Here is a 20,913-nt window from a genome sequence, read left to right on the forward strand (position 1 = left end):
TCAAGTGAGGATTTTTCTTGAGTTACCAGCTGATTCTAGTTTACAGATATGGACTCCAGATTGTTATATTGGCATTTGGGATTCAGTTGACAGGAGATCTTTAACACTTTTTGGTAGCAGTGTTTGTTTGGGTACTATCATGGATTTGATTAGCAGATTGCACTGTGTTGTCTTTTCTTGTGCTAGCAGCTTGTCCAATGTTGGTATTAGGTTTTATACACCGATGTTGGGCTTTGTTCATATATCCAGTCGACCATACTTGCTAGAATGTGTTGATGATATTTCATATTTGGCAGTGTGTATAGATGAGTCCCAGGATCATATTGGCATTGATGACATCCAAAAGGATGCAGTGGGCAATTTTGAAGACTTAGTTTCCTTGGGTATAGAGGAGTTGGACAGCAATGCTAATGTTTTTGATACTCCGTATGTTGATATGAGTTTTAGATTTGATTCACAGGATATGGATGGTAATACTCTAGAGACTAGTAACTTTGAGGATACTCCTTTAGACAGTGCATCAGAGGAGGTTTGTAGGAGATAGTCAAGCCAGTACCATCATGTGTCTAATCAATTGAGAGTTAGTGACCAAGACATTGCTATCACTTGCCAGCATTTCGATGCTGCTCGTCAGTTGTTAGCAGTTTATGGATGGGGTTCTCCTACTAGTGATGAGTAGGGAGGCAGTTATCTTTCCTTGACAGAGTTCCACTCTTTATGGGAGGCTATCCAGATTCTGAGATAGGATTATATGCAGTTGGTAGCCGACAGAGATTATCTTATGAAGTGGGGCAGTACAACATATGATGCATTGTTGGCCAAGGAAGATGAGGTGAGTGAGCTTACTGAGCAGCTTGTGGTGACTTCTGAGATTCTTGAGAGTACACAGTTGGATTTCAAGGATTCATAGTTTCATTTGGCTAAGGTGACCATGGAGTTAGAGTGACTACAGTCTTCACCTGATTCTATACAGTCACAAGCAGTGGTGTTTGGTGATCCGAGGATGTCCATGGTCGAGATTGTCAGAGATAGTGGAGATGGGGATGCATCCATTCTTGATACTAACATTGGAATATCAGGTTCATTCCCACTAGAGTTAGGTTTAGTTGAGTTGGGTGTTTAGCAGATTGTTGTATGCCTGACATGGTGGTGGCCTCTAGTATTGATGGCACAGAGACTAGAGATTTATCAAAGATCATGTGTGATGTTGGTGAGTCGGCAGTTGGCATGGTTCCTACCAGTAACACTACTCCCTTGGTGATATCTTCGGAGGTAGTAGTTAGTTCCAACATGGTTAATGATCAATTACAGTTAGTTTCATCTGGATTACAGTCTGAGCCACTGACTGAGATTGGTGCATTCTATCGGCATTACACTGTGAGGTATGCTCATCAATTTACCTTTGATGACCATGTTGATGAGATAATGATACAGAGATGTACTTTGGTTCCTAGTGCTTATCATCAGTTATGGGACAATTTGATGCCTCAAGATGAGAGTTGTGATGGGCATGACATGGCGATAGGTTCTACAGTTGACAGCTTGATAATACATGACTTAGAGCAGGAGTTCCAGAGTGATGCTTCAGCGGGTGTTGTTATTGATTCTACTCCTTTGGCTATGACATCTCCTGACTTAGCTGGTGATCAGTCACAGTGGGTTGTATCACTTGTTCATGGTGAGTTGTTGGCTAAGGTTGGTTTTTTTTATCAACATTATATTTTAAGGTATGTACATCAGTTAGCATTTGATCCTTGTGTTGAGGAGTTGATGGCAGGAAGATTTGGTTTGGGTTCCAATTCTTGCTATTTATCTTGTGATGGCTTTTCACCATCAGGGGTGCATGGTAGTTATGGTTATGAGATAGTGGCCGGTGATTTACAAAGTTGTGTTGACTGTAGGAGTTGTATAGTGTGTGGATTCTCCATACTTGGTATAGTTTCATTCGAGAGCATTCACCATTGTTGCAGAGTTGGATTGTGCATTTCGTATAGGCTAGTGGGATGCGTTGATGGTATTTACTATGTTGGTAGTTTGATTTGTCCACTTTGCTTGGGTTCTGATGTTCTAAGAGTTTGTGCCTCATGGGTTTTTGATTGTGGTAGTGGTGATTTCGGAGTTTGGTTGAGCTATAATTGTCAGTTTGATTATGGATTCCTCTTGGTCATATTGCAGAGGATATTGCAGGAGCCTGTGTTAATTGGTACTAGTATAGTTCATGACTACATTTGGGATCCAGGTGGATTGATTGGTTTATTGTTCAACCATTGCTTGAGGACAAGCAATGTTTGGGAGGGGAGGACTTGTCATGTCCCCTTTTTAAATAATTAAAAAATAATAATTTTTGCTAAGGCAGGCAGGCCCAAGAAAGTGAAGTTTCGGAAAAAGGGGGTTAATCTTTGGAAACCGTTGGACTAATAAATGAAAATTATTATTAAAATATTTTTCATTAACCTCTCTTGGACGTGAGTTACAGTTATGCCCTCTTTTAAGGGGTTTTGGAGGCATTTTGGGCTCATTCCAGAACTTGATTTTTGCTCATTCTTTGTTATTCTTCAGAGGCTGCCAAACCTGTGGAGAAGGAGACCCAAGAACGGGAGTTTGCAGGTTTCCAGGGAGACCCAAGAACAGGAGTTTACAGGTTTCCAAGAATGCTAAGGATGGGATTTTGAAGCCATTCCATGTGCATGCTCATACAGAGTTTGCCTTTGTGCTGAACAGTGCAGATTTGTGAGCTTTCGGGTGTGTTTTTGAATGAGTTTGGTGTTTACAGTTGAGTATTTCATATCAGTGTGGGTTGCTGCTGTATATCAGACTTTTAAATGTTAAAATAGAGCTGAATATATATATTGGGACGTGATTAAACTTCTGAGATAGATTATTAGTGTTTTTGTGGTGTTTCCGGGCATATTTTGTGCTATTTCGGGAGCCCGATGAGCATAGTTTTGGTCCTACATTTTTGAGCTGTTGTGTAAAGGCTATACAGATCTAGAAATGTCAATTTGTAGGCTGTTATGCTCCTGAAATTTCTGTAAAAATTTCAATTTTCAGATTTATTAATAATTTGTGAAGTTGTGAAGCTTTTAGCACTATTTTCAACATACCCGATTTGGGGTTTCTTGAGGAATTTGGTGGATCTTTGTGATATTAGTTGTTTGATTTTAAAGATCTGATTAGAGGCATGAAATATCATGAAAAATCAGAAAAGGGACATTTCACTCAACTTCGCATTCTACTCTCTCTTCTTATAATCTCTTTGCATCAATACAATTCATGTCATGTCTCACACTTTATGATAAAAGAAAATGCCCTTTCTTTATACTGAGTCCATAAAACAATTCCCTTAGTGGGCTGTTAGACCTTCTCAATTAATTATTATAGGACCACACTAAGAGCACATAACACTTAGCGATAACATATATCTTTTTCCTTGAATCTTTCTGTACACACAATATTATGATGAGTGATCTTATCCACATCATCATCAACATGTCTTCTTCATGTCCTCGACCTCAGTTCTCAAAATATGAACTTTGCTAAGAGAAATAACAAGTTTACTAGAGCATGCCTCTATAAACTTTATCTCGAAACAAACATCACCAAAACTTACATAACTTCTTCTAGACTTATTATTTCTTCTTCCAATGTTAACTACATATACCAAATACTCAAAAGTATCTCCCATAACCTCCAATAGTTAGAATACTCAACTAGTCATTCATACGAACTTGATATTTCTATTGTTCTTCTGTCAGATACCACAAAAAATTGCTAGGTTGACATTAATGGAAAACTTAGTCATGAATGCAACGTATCATCATAGTAACATATCTACAATACTCCCCCATAGGAATATCATCAACATTCATGCTTGCAATAATATCCCCTTTTGGCATTGATGGCAACATAGATGAAAAACATCTAGTTCCAAGAATACCAACAAAATATTGTTCAACTTACTTTCCAAATCCTTTTCATCAATCATTCTCTCCCATTATATACCTTAATGTACTTTCTATCAAACTACCATTCCATGTTATGCTTATGCATATACCTCAATGTAATTTTTGTCAAACTATCATTCCATGTTGTGTTTATGCCGAACATACTATTTTTCTATGTTTTTTTTCATGCCAAACTTATCCTCCATTAACATCAATGTCAAAGGTTTCAACATCCAACTTTACTGCATCATACTTTGCAACAATTGATTCTTACTTAGCTTGAGTGTCAAAAAGACATTGATAAAAAAAACATCCAACAAGAGTCCTAGATGAATATGTCCATCACGGATACTACCCCAAACAGGAAGCATCAACATTCAGTCTAGACAATAATGGTGCTTTTTTACACTGGACTAGTGCCCTCTTGCATTTTCTACACTGATGTTGGAAGGGTAATAACCCCAAGAATACCTCACAAATATTCAAAAGTCTCTTTGGGAAGAGGCTTAGTGAATATATCTGCAAGTTGCTCTTTAGTGCTGACATACTCCAATCTGATTTCCTTTTCTGCAAATTTCTCTCTTAACATAGGATACTTAATAGAAATGTGCTTGGTCTTAGAATGCAACACTGGATTCTTAGACATATTTATCATGTTTGTACTATCATAATGTATGACAATGAGTTCATTGATTTCTATCCTTATATCCTTTAGCATCTGCTTCATCGAAACAACTTGAGTGCAATTATTTGTTGTTGCAATATACTCTACATTTGTTGTACTTTTTGATGTACAATCACGCTTCTTGCTTAACCAAGAAACCAATCTTCCTCCAAGAAAGAAGGCTCCACTACTGGTGCTTTTTCTATCATCCATACTACCTACCCAATTTGTGTAAGTATAAGCACTTAGAGTGAAATCATTAGATCTGTCATACCACAATCTAAACTCAGATCTTCCCTTCAGATATCTAAATATCCTTTTAACTACTGCATAATGTGATTCTTTGGGATTAGCTTGAAATCTTGCAACAATTCCAACTGCGAGTCAAATATTGCAATCCTCTGATCATAGAACTGTACTTTTTTTGTTCAATAGTAGGTGGTTCATCCTTGGTAGATAACTTCTATCCAATTGCCATAGGTGTTCCAACAGGTTTGCATGTTTTCAAACCAAATCTTTTTAGTAAATCCTTCAAGTACTTAGTATGAGAAATAATGATTCCTTCTTTATTCTATACAATCTGCAATCATAGGAAATATTTCATCTTTCCTATCATACTCATTTCAAATTCTTTCTTCATCTCTTCAGCAAACTTCTCACTTTCTTCACCATTTCCTCCAAATATCATATCATACACAAACATTACCAAAATCATCAAACCATCATCAATTTCTTTCCAATACAGATTATTGTCTTCCATAACTTTACTATATCCAAGTTTTATCAAATATTTGTCCAACCTTGCATACCAAGTTCTAGGTGCTTGCTTTAATCCATACAATGCTTTCCTTAATTTGCATACTATGCCCTTGCCATCTATCAAAGGACATCCTTTAGAATGCTTAATGTATACTTCCTCTTCAAGGTCTTCATTAAAAAATGTTGACTTGACATCCATTTAATATACTTTGAATTTATTTTGTGTTGCATAGGCTAAGAATAATCTTACCGCTTCTATTCTAGCCACTGGAGCATAAGTCTCCTCATAATCTATCCCTTCTTGATGTGAGTATCATCTACATAATAATCTCACTTTGTTTCTTACAACTTCGACTTTTTCATTCATTTTTTTTCTAAATTACCATTTAGTTCCTATCACATTCTTGTCTCCTAGTCTGGGGACCAATTCCCATGTCTCATTCTTTACTATCTGATCCAATTCCTCTTTCGTGGCTTGTTTCCAATAATCATCTTTACATGATTCATCTGCATTCTTGGGCTCAACTTGAGATATCATGCATAGTTCTTTATTTACTCTTCTTCTTTTCATCACACCTTTATCTTTACTTTCGATGATCTACTTGGATGGGTGATTCTTTATCATATTCTTTCCCAAAGTAGGAGTTGTTATCTCAACTCTTGGCTCTACTAATGGTTTTGAGTTTTGTTCCTACCTTGGCTCTCCTTCATTCTACAATTCAATATTAGTCTAAAGAGATACCTCATCATTCCTAGGCTTAGTAGCAACAAATGCATCTGAATTGTAATCAACTATTCCCTCTTGTATTCTGAATTTCTCATCTATTCTCACATTTGCACTTTCCATAATAGTCACCAAAGTTGGTTCTTCTAATACATGCTTTACATTAACCAATCTAGACTCACTATCATAGTCTTTCAAGGATCTTTCCATACTTTTTATAAATTCTTCAACTTTATCAGAAGGTAGACTTTTTCTAGCTTTTCCCATTCTCTTAGGACATTTACTTGAAAAATGACCAAAATCTTTACATGCCCAACAAACAAAAAATTTCATACCTTCTAGCTTTGTCTTCATAAGTAGATCAATAGCTTCATTTATCTTTATCTCTTCTTCTAACTTGGATCTATTTTCACTTGTACTATTATTCCATTGTGTATAATAGAAGGATTCTTGATCTGAAAACTCAATATTCTACTCTTTACACAAATATGATAACTCACCAAGAATTTCCATCATTAAGGTGTCAAAATTTCATCTGTTAGATGTATGACTATCTATCCTAAACATGTTCGCCATGGATATCCCAAAGTTATTAAACTTTATCTTCAATGAATTGATGCTTTGATACCAATTGTTAGAAACAATAGTCCACCAAGATAATTGAGAGGGGTGGGGGAATGAATCAATTATATGATAATTCAGACATTTATCTTCTTTAAAAAAACTTAACCATTCAACTAAAGTAAACAACAACCATAATAAAATACAGATAGATAGTTACACCAGATATGTTCACTAGGGAAACCCTTGATCAAAGGAAAAACCCCGGTGGGAATGATACCCACAAGATGACGTATTAATATAAATATTCCTTGTTAGAGGATGGACCCAGTTAGGAGTCTATTACAAAATTTAGTACATAGCGTCCCTATTAGAAGACGTTAAATCCATGTTAGGAGATTCCAACCTTGTTAGGAGTTGTGGTACAATGTATGCAAGATGAGCCCACTGCCCAAACATGCAATTTCAACTACAACAAGAGCTCACTACTCAAACATGTAATTTACTATTATGTTCTTCTTTCATTTGTTCTGTCAGCCGAACCAATCACTATCAGACCTTGTAGACCAGGTCATGAACCTCGAATCTAAATATCAAACCTCGAATCACTCAGCAAAATCTCGTCAATGAAGTTTCCTTTGCTTTCACACTGCTCTGCTCAACTTTGCATTATGCTCTCTCTACTTACAATCTCTTCGTATCAATAAAATTCATGTCATGTCTCACACTTTATGATAAAGAAAAATTCCCTTCCTTCATACTGATTCCATAAAAAAATTCCCTGAGTTGACCGTTGGACCTTCTTAATTAATTATTATAGGACCACACTAAGAACACTTTACACTTAGCAATAACATAAATCTTCCACCTTGCAACTTGATTATCTTTCTGTACACATGATATTATGATGAGAGATCTTAGCCATGTCGTCATCATCATGTCTTCTTCATGTCCTCAACCTTGATTCTCAGAATATCAACTCTAGTAAGAGATATAAAAATTTTACCTGAACATGCCTCTATAAACTCTATCTCGAAACAGACATCACCAAAACTTACATAGCTTCTTCTAGATGTATCATTTCTTCTTCTGACGTTAACTACATATAACAGATACTTAGAAGTATCTCCCATAACCTTAGATAGTTAGAATACTCAACTAGTTGTCTGTACGAACTTTATGTTGTTCTTCTATTAGATACCATAGAAAACTACTATGTTGACATCAATGCCAAACTCAATCATGAATGTAACATATCATCATAGTAACAAATCTACAATACTTCCCCATAGGAATATCATCAGCATTCATGCTTGCAACAAATACTTGTCCCAAACTAAATCTATTAGTGGGGACCTTATAGTATATAAGATTGTACATCCTGTACAATCACTACTTCGTCTAGTGTTTGTGAGAATGCCCCAGCAAGGTCATCTCCCACTTGTGCAATTGATCATCTTTTAAACTTATATCTACATTTCTCCATAACATCATGAAATAAAGATTGGTCCATTTCAAATTTCAATTGGCCTCATAGTAGAGACTTTGTAAAGAGGATAAATACCTTGAAATCATGAATTTAGGGCTTCAATGTAGAATGCCTTAAATTGCTTCACAAACACTTCAATTCTCAATCAAATCGCAATTCAATATCCTCCACAAGTTTCTCTTGGCTCTAAATGTTCGAATGGTGGCTCATTACTTAGATTTATGTCCTTCTATCTACCACAAACTAGATTTGCATTAATTGTGCTAGTGCACCAATTAAAAAAGTGATATTATAACTAGTAGGTTGAATTTATTTCTCAGGGTCACATATGATCTTAAAATTTTATGTGTTGTTAATTGTAGCATCTAGACATCATTTTCATGATCCTCCTAAGTGTGCAAAGTATTATCTCATCATTTTAGAGTCTAATGAATTTATGGTGTAATATCCCTTGTTTTCTTCTAATGAATTGATTATTTAAAATGATAAGGTTTTGTTAGCCAAAATAGTTGATTTCAACTTCTTCTCAGATGTGTCATTTATCTTCTCAACCCATACTTGTGTACTTGTTGGTATCTTTTCCTTAGAAAGTGTATCATTGAAGTTTTCTACTTTCTCTTACATTTTTTTTTCTTCCTTTCATTGTTATCTTCATTCCTTCTCATATTGTTATTTGCATTCCTTATGTAGTTCATGTTTTGTGATCTCACACTTAGTGTTCTCATGTTTTTTATTGTACAAATTTTTTGTGCGTGTCCCACATTGTGGAAAATTTGATATGTGATTACATTATTTTCATATCTAGGTCAAAATTGATTAGACTATAATCTGCAATCCCTAGCAATATGTCCAAAATTGTTGCGCTTATAACACATAAATTCATTTCTTATGATGTGTTGCTCCAATAGGTCTACTACCTGCAAAGCTAGTTTTTTACTACATTTCATCATTATCATCATCATCATCATCATCATTATTATTATTATAATATCTGAGTTTCCTACATTCATTAGCTCTATGTCCATAAGCAAAACCATTATAACAATAACCAAAAAAGGGTTTGAAACACTTACTTGTGTTGTCCTTCTTCATATGACCAAGTTCATTGCATGAAAAATATCTTCCATTAAATTTTTTCTTTACTTCCTTAAATTGATTAGGTACTTCCTTGTTCAAGTCTTCTTGTTGCTTAAGTTGTTGGTTCACTAGATCTGGTTCCTCGGTAACTTCAGATCCTTTGAATTATTCTCCTTCAGTATATCCAATTCTTGTCTTGTCAGAAACAAGGCTTTGTGCCATTATTTGATCATCAAGCTTTTTAGTGATGTAGTAATACTCAAGATGTTGCTTGGTTTGTGTGAGCACTCCATTAACAATATTGTTATACTTCTCAAGCTCTATATATTGTCGATTTGTAATTTAAAGTTCAAATGTCACCTTAGTAAGTTTGGATTTCAGGTTTGTATTCTCAGATCCCAAATCTAATTGACTTTTCTTTGCATCTTACATGAGACTCATTTTGATCTCAAGTTCACGTTTTAGAATCTCATTCTCCTTCTTTAGTTTAGAAACTGCATCATGATCCATGATCTAATCATTTGACTCATTTTTCTTGGAATTAGTAGATTCAATCTGCTCCTTCAACTTCTGAATGAAATCTCGTGCATCTTTAAGTTTGATCTTCAAATTTTCTCTTTCTTTTGTGACTATATCAAATTCCTCAAGAGCTTCCTCTGGGTTCTTATGTAATTTATCCATTTCCATAGAGGTCTTACTCAAGCTTTTAGGCTTATTCTGAGTAACTATGCTCTGATACCAATTGTTAGAAATAGGGAATACTAAGAGGGAAGGTGAATCACTGCTCCACAATTTTTTTCCAACTATGGATATTACTTGCAATCTAGAAACCAACATATATGATCAAATTGAAAAGTAAAAATAATAGTAACATAATGCAACTCATAACACTACTATTTGTTAACTAGGAAAAGGACAAGGGAAAACCTCCATGGGGATCGTACCCACAAAATGATCCACTAGTTAAAGTATATTGTGAAAGATATTGATTCTGTTAGGAGTCTATTACATCTGTATAGTGTAATTTTCCTTGTTAGAGGACTAGGCCTTGTTAGAGCCTCAAACCTTTTAGGAGTTAGTATTACAATTATAAAAGTAGCAAGTTGAGCCCACTGCTCAAACATACATATACAATAGATACAACCTTTACACAAAAGGTATGGATACAAAATCCTTTCTAACTGTGATGATATCTTTAATATTTGATTTGTCCTTTATAGCTCTCTTCACAAAATTGATCATGTTTTCATACAATATTGTATTGTCATCAAGTCCGAAACAATAATGATCATACAAAGTGCTCATCACAACATTAAAACATTATATTACAATGCCACAATTATTTCAAACAAAAAGTGTCCTCCTTCATACCTAATTGTAGCCTTCAATACCTTGCACACTTTCCAAAACATTAAAATACTTTTTGCTAAGTGAGCATTAACATCTAGGATGTCATCCCAACCTTGTTAAGTCATTGTTTTGGTAAACCAAAAAAATCCATTGATTAAAATTTCTTTAATATGGTTATCTTCTTTGTTCTACCTATTTAACCTGTACCTATAAAACTTGTCATAACTCTATTGATACAATGAATAGTCTTCAGCACTCTTAAACAAGTGATTATTACATTATGTACGAAGAAATCTGTCTATATAACTCTATTCATACAATGAATATTCTTAGGTTGTCTTAGACATGTGCTTATTACATTATTTACTTTCTTCCCTCAACTGTGCTTAACCTCAACAACTTCCAGTGAACCGGGCTAAAACAAAATGCATGACTCTTCACTATTTTCCTAAACTATACTTAGACAATTTCCTAAGTCCAAATATACAAAACATAATATGATGTTTTGTCTTCTTCATAGAAAGTATGTGTTTCCATAAATGACAACCCTATATCATTAGTCGACACATATGCTCCTAGCCAAATTTTCAACAATTACTACTATATATCTAGGTGTCAGCTTTAGATTATCTCTTTCCCTATGGTCATGGATAAGGGTATGTGCAGGATCATGGTGTGCCAAAAAGTGGAGATGTGAAAAAAGAGAGTTTGAAGGTGCCTAAAAGCGCTTCAAAATATGCTCTAACTTTTTTTCACCTATCTAGGAACCAAACTTGGAAGGTAAGGCCGAGCCTTATCAGATATCCGATATGATATCGGATATTCGATTTTAAATTGAATATCCGACATGTGATCGGATATCTGATAATTAAAGTAATAATATTATACCGCTATTATTATTATTCAATATTATTATAATTATTATTATTATTATAATATAATAGTATGATATATTATTTAATATTATTATCATTATTATTATTATTTAATATTAATATTTACTGCATGATATTATTATTGTTTAATATAATATTATTTAATATGATATATTATTTAATATTAATATTTAATATGATATTATTATTATTATTTAATATTATTATTATGATAATTATTATACTATAATATAATAATATTATTATTTTTATATTATAATCGTATAATATTATACTATAATAATAATATTATAATGTATTATAATATAATAATATATTATATTATAATAATATAATATAATATTTTATATTATAATATATAGAAAATAAATATAATATATATAAAATATAATATAAAAATATATAAAATGTAACATAATGTAATATATATTATATATTATACTCATTATATGTTATTGTGGCCATATCGGATATCGGATACCTACGCATTGGATTAAATAAAATCACAGACCCGCGAGCCCTCATTTTACGCGAATTTGGGGCCAATATTACCATTATCGATCGGATATCAGATACGAGATCAGATATCAGATATTTAGGTATGTTTTTTTTTTCCCAACTCATTTTTAACCTAAATTTAATAGATTTTAGGATGATTTTGTTTGTTTTAGTTGAATCTAGGGTTTTTTTGACAAAAAATTGTTAAAATTTAGATTTTTTAAATATATATTACGTTTTGCAATTCAATAGGAATGGCTGATCAGAATGATGACACTGAGGCAGGGAATAATATTCCTCGTAACCCACCACCAAACAATCTAGTATCCCCACAAAACTGTCCACCAAATGATCCTCTACCTCCTCAAAACCCTCCTCGAATCTAGGATTTGATAAATGAAAATCTCACCGAGTTGAGAGGTTTGCATAGAACATATAATAATGTACCTGCACTGGCTCCTATGTTATCCACGTTAAACACCATAGTGGATAACATTGAAACCCTTTCGAACCAACAAAATGCCACTCTTCGTTAGCGTGATGAAATGCACCAGATGTTTGATGATGGTTTGGATTATGATGAGGTCGCGGCCCTCAACATAACCAAAGATGATTTGGCTAGCCTTTTTGCTAACCCAAAAATGGGTATACCAATTGACCCAAAAAAAACCAAACTATCGATTAAATGGTGTACAAATGATGCCATACGTGCAAATTTTTGGGATCGTTGGTGGATGGTCTTTGATATCCCTCCACATGGAAATTTAGACATACCACTTTATTTCCTTAGAAAATTATATGCAGAATTTGTGTTGAAACTTAAAGTGAACTATTGGAGCATGAATTCCAACATGGGCTTGGGAATAGGAGCTCCTCAGGATAGACCCTCTTCCCAGTGGAAGAAACTTGGCACTTTTGTCCCCCCCTTGATATCTCCCCCCCTCCTTGAGTGCGACATCTAGATATTATGGCAGAGGCTAGCTCTTAGACCATCAGAGTCATTCATAGGCTGAGTAGCCTAGTGATATCTCAGGCTAGGTCAGTCCTACCTCCTCGTGTTGATGATGTTGGTGTTAGTTCATCATCAGCTAGCTCATCACACGTTTGTGTGCCTTCCACTTGCATTACATGCAAGAATATTTTCCTGGGTCCCATAGGTGATCTTCCTGAGTATCATTTTGTATTAGACGAGGATACACCAGATGCACGTGCAGAGGCTACAGACCCTGATGCGAGAAAGGAGGGGAATGTAGAGGCATGGATTCCTTCGGTGTCAGTACATGTATACATTTTTTTGTTATGACATATGCGATTTAAAGTTAATTTATATAATAGAGTAATTTTAATTTTTAAGTCATACTGACTTTTACATGTATGTGATCTTCATTCATGTTTAGTTGATGACCGACGAGGAGCTCAGACAGATAGATGATGCTTCACTCTCAGCCATTTCATTTGGCCTTGAGACATCTATAGTACATTATGTTGTGTTTGCATTTTTTTCTTCTATTTGATATTGTAGCATATATGGTTGCTAATCTTTCTTTTATCTTGCAAATACCACCTGCCTCGAGGGAACAAAGTGCGGGGGGTGAGCCAGCATGCACTGATAAAGGAAAGATAATTAGATGTTTTCTAATTGATTAAATATCGATGCATTCTTGTAAAATGTTTGTGGTAATCACATTTAATTACATTGTTTATTGTATATAGGGTGTGGTTACTGGCGATGCGCCTGTACAAATTTGGCATCCTAGATCATCAGGGATTTCCATTCACACAGAGAGCCCCATTGTATGTATAAGTATCATTTCTTTTTTATTTTTCTTATTGATGCAGAGGAAAGTATGATTTTTGTTCCGTACAATTTCTGTGATTTTTTCCATACCAATAATGATTCATGTCTTGCATATGTTCATTACAACTTAAATAGGCTTAGATGCACCTGTCCAACCGACCAAGTTGGTTACAAAGGTTTATTTAATCAAACAAATACCAAATTACTACTTTCCCTCCAAAACTAATATGACCATTTGAATTTGAAATTCAAATTTCAAACTGTAGTTTTTATTCATTCGCTAACTTTCTAAACTATTCCATTCACTCAAAATTGGTCATATGGATTTATTAAATGCAACTAAGTATCAAACTATCCTAAGACTACCCCATATGGCTCTTTTGGCCATTTTACATCATGTTGCCCTTAGGTCCTTACTAGTACTTTTATGACTTTTGTCTTTCAAAGTACATTTTTTATTACATAATTCTATTATTGGTTTTATTATATCCCAATTAACAATCAATGATTTCTTTGATCCTCTATCTTCATCTGGTACCAAGGCTCTCTTAGATTATTTAATAGGTGCCCCTACACTAAACACCCCACCTTCAAAGCAACTCTTGTCCCAAGAGTTAAGGGGTACTATCTTCTTTCCTCCCATCCTTCTAGAGGGATGTTTGCAACTTTGCACCTGCAATATATTACCTTGCATACCTGCATACAAATCATTGGAAACAAAAAACATTGGATCCTTGTTACCAGTCATGGTAACCTTACTACTTGCTGATTGTGAACAGTCATTTTTTGTCCTTGACAAAGGCTAAATAACTTGTTGTCTGAGGTCATGTTAACCCTGTCTCTTATCCTACATGGATATGTTCACTCTCATCACCAAAGGACACCATACTATTCCTATCATCACTCCTTTTGCTATCACTGTCTACTTGTAAGCAGAATTCTGAGTTTTTTCTTGAACAATCTCATCCTTCATAACCAAAAGAGATGGCTTCAATGCCAGATCTATCATATCATGTTTACTCTCCCTCTGCTCCTACAAGTCCACAAACTCTTTCTTGCCAAAACAAATAACTCTTTCCTCATCATCACCAATCAAAGGATTTAGCTTAAACTTCACACCATCTTTGTGTACTATATAAACATTTGATGAGCCAAAATGAATAGTCTTCCTTGAGGCTTGCCAAGGCCTTCCAAGGATTACATGGCAGCATGTCATTAGAATGACATCACATATAACTTGATCTTTATATTCTCCTATAGAGAAATCCACTATTGCTTGCTCCCTTAAAACAATATTTTGTGCATCACTGACCCAAGATGCCCTATATGGTCTATCAATAGGATACTTCTTCAATCCTAGTTTATTTACCATTTCATAAGAAACTAAATTATCAAAGGAACTAGAGTCTATTATCATTTTACAAATCTTACCATGGCTCATGCAATTTTTCCTGAAAATGGTTGGTCTGATCTCCTTTTGCTGCTGCATTTGTGGTCCTCTTCTCACCATCAAAGATTCTCCTTCAAGTTTAGGGTCTGTATTATCGTACTTATTTTCTTCCTCTTCTCCTTGGGTGAAGGTGACTCTCCTCTCCTCCTTCTTGAAATCCACACCTTTCTCAGGGCACTTGTAGGATTGATTACCTACTCCTCCACATGTGAAGCATTTACCTGTGAAAACACTATTACCTCTTCCACTTCCAAATCTTCCTCCCCTGAAACTTCCTCTTGTCTTAGATGTAATCTCTTTTCCTTTATCTTTGTCTTGATTGTTTGAAGTGACAAACTAACTTCTTACACCTCTTCCTCTCATTGTTCCACCTCCTCTCTGATTTGTTTGCCTCTCATTCTTTCTTTTCAACTTCTCCTCTAACCGGATTGCCAACTGAAAACATTCTCCAAGTGTCCTTGGTATATTCAATCCTATTTCATCTTGAATATTGTACTTGAGGCCATTAATGTATCTAGCCACCTTCTCATCTTCATCTTCTAGTCCTCCCCTAATACTTAGGGTATGGAATTGCTCACTATAGGACATGACATCCATATCCCTCTATTTCAAATTGTTCCTTCTTATCTTTATTTGGATTGCTAAATCATATGGCAAGAATTGATTTCTCACCATGGTCTTCATTCTCTTCCAATCTGAAATCTTATTCAATCCCCTTTTGATGTAGAGTCTGCAGCAATTACCTTCCACAAGCCAATAAATGGCCATCACAATCCAACTTAGGATTCTAGGACTTCTCACAAGTCCTCTTACCCACTCCGAGTATACTCAACCTCCAAGCCAAACAAGGTAATCCCACTTCAAAAGCTTCACCAACTATCACCAAAAATGGAGACAATCATGGACATACTATTCCAACCCAAAATCATCAATTTGTTTGGTTACACCAAACTCTCAACACACCTTTGCACTTCTAGGCCTACAAACCTTTTAGCCTTCCAATTAGCTTCTTTGCACTTTTCTCCCAGTATCCCTTAACAACTTAGGGACTTCTCCATAGGTCCAAATACCCTTCTTGGCACCTACTAAGAATCCAAAAGCTTTTGGGCTGATCTTGCTCCAACACCCTCCAAATTGCTTCTTGGTACCGAGGCCTAGTTGATCAAGTTAGGCTAGGGCTTCAAGGAAGAATGGGCAAGGTGGGTTCCCAAGACCCAAAACACTTAAGGAAATCTCCAACACACTCAATGCATCCAACTCCAGCACTAAAACTAATCAAAAGTGCCTGCAACCATGACTGTCACCAATTACCTTGCAAAAACCGGTCAAGCACATGGGCTTGCTTGACCTAGGGCTGACTTGGAAAAATAGTTGTCCTTCTCTCTAGGCCTCCAACCTCTGGCATTATGTTTCCTAGTCTCCTAACTTGCATATCCCTCAGTTTTAGAGGGTACCATTGGTGGGAATGCAAGTTAGGGATGCATTTGTGGAAGGGTCTAGGAAACAAGGCTTTTCAGACCACCTTCTACTAAAATGTAGATAACTTTTAAACCCCAACTTCTTTTTGAGTCAAACCAAAACCAAAAGTTTCCTAACTAACCTTTGCAACTATTTCATACTCTTAGCAATCATAAAAGTTCTGTATGGATCCATACTAGTGTAACAGTCGAACGATTACCAGTAAATTTCTAGAAAATTGAAGTTTTTATTGTTTTTTCTCCAAACCAGCGTACACTCTGATCTCCCCCTTTCAACTGAGATCACATATGACATATATAAAGGTCTACGTGACCATTGGAACAACAATATATTTGTTCCCAACCATAAAACAAACAAACAACCACTTTTTGCTAATACTATTTAGACTCTAAATACCATATTCTAAGGGCTTTTGGTCCCATGGAGTCACTTGATTTATAACCACACCAAAATGCTCGTGGGCCTTACATGTGCCTTTATTACAAAACATAGATGAACTTGTAAATATGGACCAAACCTTTATTCTAACTTCCCAATCTACTTGAATCCTCGCTTTCATGGAGTGGCAAGGTGTCCAACAACATAGATACTTGTTCCCCCCTGCCACATAGGATAGGTGCCCTGCACCACCTTTCCTCTCTCTCATTCTGAATACTAGTCCACCAAGTGAGTGATGTTCCACTCAATCTTGCTTTCGCTACTTTTACCTTCTTATCTGCCTCTATGTCTTCAAGATCAAAGTAGTTCTCAAGGGCCTCTATCCACCCTAGCACTTCTTCACTATCCATTTTACCCTGGTATATTGGAAAATCAATATGGTTCTTCCCACCATTACCTTGTACTACCTTAATGATTCTCATAAATCTCCTTTCTTTAGGATCATATGTTGTCTCATGCTCTTGCCTTGCATTACCAACCTCTTCTTCTTCATGGTTCTCTCCATGATTTCTTCCTCTAACCTCTTCTCCTCTAGGTTCTTGCCTTTCCTTTTCTAAGGATTCTATCCTTGCAATAAGCTTTAGCCTCTCTCTTCTCATCTATCTTTCTTCCCTCACTCTAGATGCTTCAAGTTCTCTCCTCTCTCTTTTCTCTCTTGCCAACTCTTCTCTCAATTCTTCAAGTTCTCTAGCCATTTGATTTTTAGGGGGCATTTTCACAACAAGTTTTCTTCCTTCCCAAGGGTCAACTCACTGATTCTCTTTCTTTCCTCACCAAGAAATCTCTGGACACCACTTATGTACCTTTCAACTATGGGACACACAAGGAGGAATTAGACACTCTAAGGCTTCAACAAAGGGACCAGCACACTAAGGATGACAAAGACTCCTATGATGATGAAACCTACAACTTATCTACTCTAAAAAGACCTTGTTGATGCTCTAATACCATTTGATGTAGAGGATGAAGGATCTAACCACAAACTTGGAAATTCAAGCACAATATGGACCCAACCCCTATGTTTCAATGGTGTTCCCAAATGCACACAATGCCGCCAAAGACTCCAAACTTGGATTTACATTCACCAAGTGTTCCCTCCACCTCTAAACACCTTAAAAAAATTCAACCAACATGTTTCTAAGGTTTCCAAACCCACAAATCTTTAGTAGATACAAAAGAGACCAGTTTTTCCCTTTACTAGGCTATTCTTTTCTTTGGATCAGCAGGCCCTATTTTCTTCATTTTTCTCCCAAACTTTCCAAAACACTAAGAAAATAAACTAGCTTTTAAAATACCCTTTTTTTATTTTTATAACATATCCAAAAATCAGATATCACTCCTTTGGAAAGATTGTACAGAACAGGGCAGTTTGTCTCAGAATTAGGCCTAATTAGACCACTTTTACAAAGAAAGTACCCTTCAAACTTTCAATCTGACTTAATCCTTTTTCATAGTCTCTATTAATGATCTAAATCAAAGGGTTTTCAATATTATAGGTCTTGGTCACACTCCTAAACACCCAAACTTCAAAACCCTCCTTAAAATGGCTTAAAAACTAGGGCCTTCTTGTTCAAACCCCAAAACTCAATTCTAGAACATCTCCTTCAGCATTCACCATGCATTTACATATCTAAGATGATATTACCACTCATTCCAATATCATAAAGCACTTACAAAACAAAGGATTCTTCAAGTTGCTCTTGAAAACCAAGCACTTTCATTCAATTTTCTGAGACAGTCCATACAAATTTGACCCTCTAGGTTGTACAATCACAATTTATAAGTTTGAAGGGATGGTTAGTAACCCCCTCAACCACCTCCAATCAGTTTCATTTTTTAACTCCTCATAAAATTTAAATTATGGAGTTTCCCTCCAAAAAACACATAGTCGTTACTATTCAAATTTCTAACTATTAAACTATGCTTTTGATGGGCTTATTGAACGTTTTGACTTGTATAATGAAAAGATATGATCATGACAACCTACATGAACCTATCAAATGACTCATATACCATATGAAATCCTAAAATCCTATCTCATGCCCAATTACAACTTTTTTCCACATATGAGTCCAACATTATAACTTTGTATGCTTCCATGAGCCATAATTGGTGCAAGGATTGCCCAATTGACTTCAAGAGATGCTCCATGACCTCTGTAATGCCTTGGATCTTCAATTTTCCCCTGATGAGCATGGGATGCTCCTGCATCACTTATCTTCATAAATAAATTCAAAACTAATTTTCGTGATATTAACAACTACTATTTTCTATCTCATAGGAGACTCCTAGTGCACATGAGGTCTGACGAGACAGTTATGTAGATTTGATGATGCAGCCACTCACTCCTGAGCAGGAGCCTACAATAGTAAGTTGTAGTTTGAATTCATGATTAAATATGTTATAAATTATTTAGCATGCTATGAATTATAATGTTATAGTTTAAATTGTAGATTCATCTGACAAAGGTATTTGAACATATGCAACCCATAATCAGAAGGGTACCAACATTTCCGAGGGCATACGAGAGGACTCCTGACCGGCATAGGAGGTCGACAAGAGAGGTATTTATTATGAAATTTTGATAGTATTAATCTCCATTATGGAAAAGATCATTATGCATTTGAGTAATTCAATGTTAGATACATAGAATCATATAAATTTAGTAGTCTAACTTTGGGTTTTCCTTTTTTGTTTATGTAGGAGGCATCCAATCCACCTAGTGTAGTGAAGAGGCTTCATTTTGATCATCCACCAACACCCTAGGATAGTATATTTTTCATAGGATGCATCATGAGACATTTTGAGATGGCATATGCCACATTGTATACAGAAACATTGATATTATATACATTCTGATGGCATGATCAGCCACATTTTGTATATGGATCTATGTATTTTGATATACATTTGAGTACTTTGTCTATGGAATCATGATCTTTGATATATATTTGTGTAAGAAAATTTCTATGGATACATTTATTTTGATATATATTTTTGTCATTTATGTGCACAATGATATACATATTAATTTAGTATCTAGTATTGTTCAATTTATCGTGGATCATGTGTCATGCCCTAAATTTTACTAGTAAAAACACAACAATTTTTTTTTTTTTTTTTGTAGCTTATGAAGTCGCATAAGAAATTACATATTGTAAAACAAGGTTATCATTGAATAGGAGTTCAAGACTCATGTGGATAGTGTCATTTGGTTGTAACATTTTAGTCACAGGAGGTTTTCAAATAGATTGGATGATAGTCTAGTTCAAGTTAGCGTCACCAGTCAAAAGAGCAAGTTCAAGATACAACACTCATAAATTAGTGAGGTAATTCATATCCTAACAAGCATCTGATACTAATATTCTATTAGGGTCTGTCGGTTGTATCATATGGACTAGGTCATGATTCTAGCATGTAAGGGAAGGGGATCAGAATTACTTATTATCCTCATTACCAATGTACACACATTCATTAATCATTACAATATATATTAATGTGACAATTACTATATGGTGTGGAAGTGTAGTATATCTTAATCGATTAAACACATGTATCTAGAGAATTTAGATTTAGTACTCATCACATGAGCACCCTTAGTCAAATAAGAAAATGTGCACTTATCTACCACACTATATCGGATCTAACCATTGGAAATTAGAAAAGATATGCCCCAAAGGTAGCTTCAAAGTCTACATGATGGGGAAGGGGTCACTTGCATTCATAGTATCCATCATTCAACACATTAGTTACACAACTTATGGAATAAACAATTTGTTTTATGTG

This window comes from Cupressus sempervirens, chromosome 7 (assembly GCF_028749045.1).
Source record: "Cupressus sempervirens isolate cs-2001-9-10 chromosome 7, ASM2874904v1, whole genome shotgun sequence".
NCBI lineage: Eukaryota > Viridiplantae > Streptophyta > Pinopsida > Cupressales > Cupressaceae > Cupressus > Cupressus sempervirens.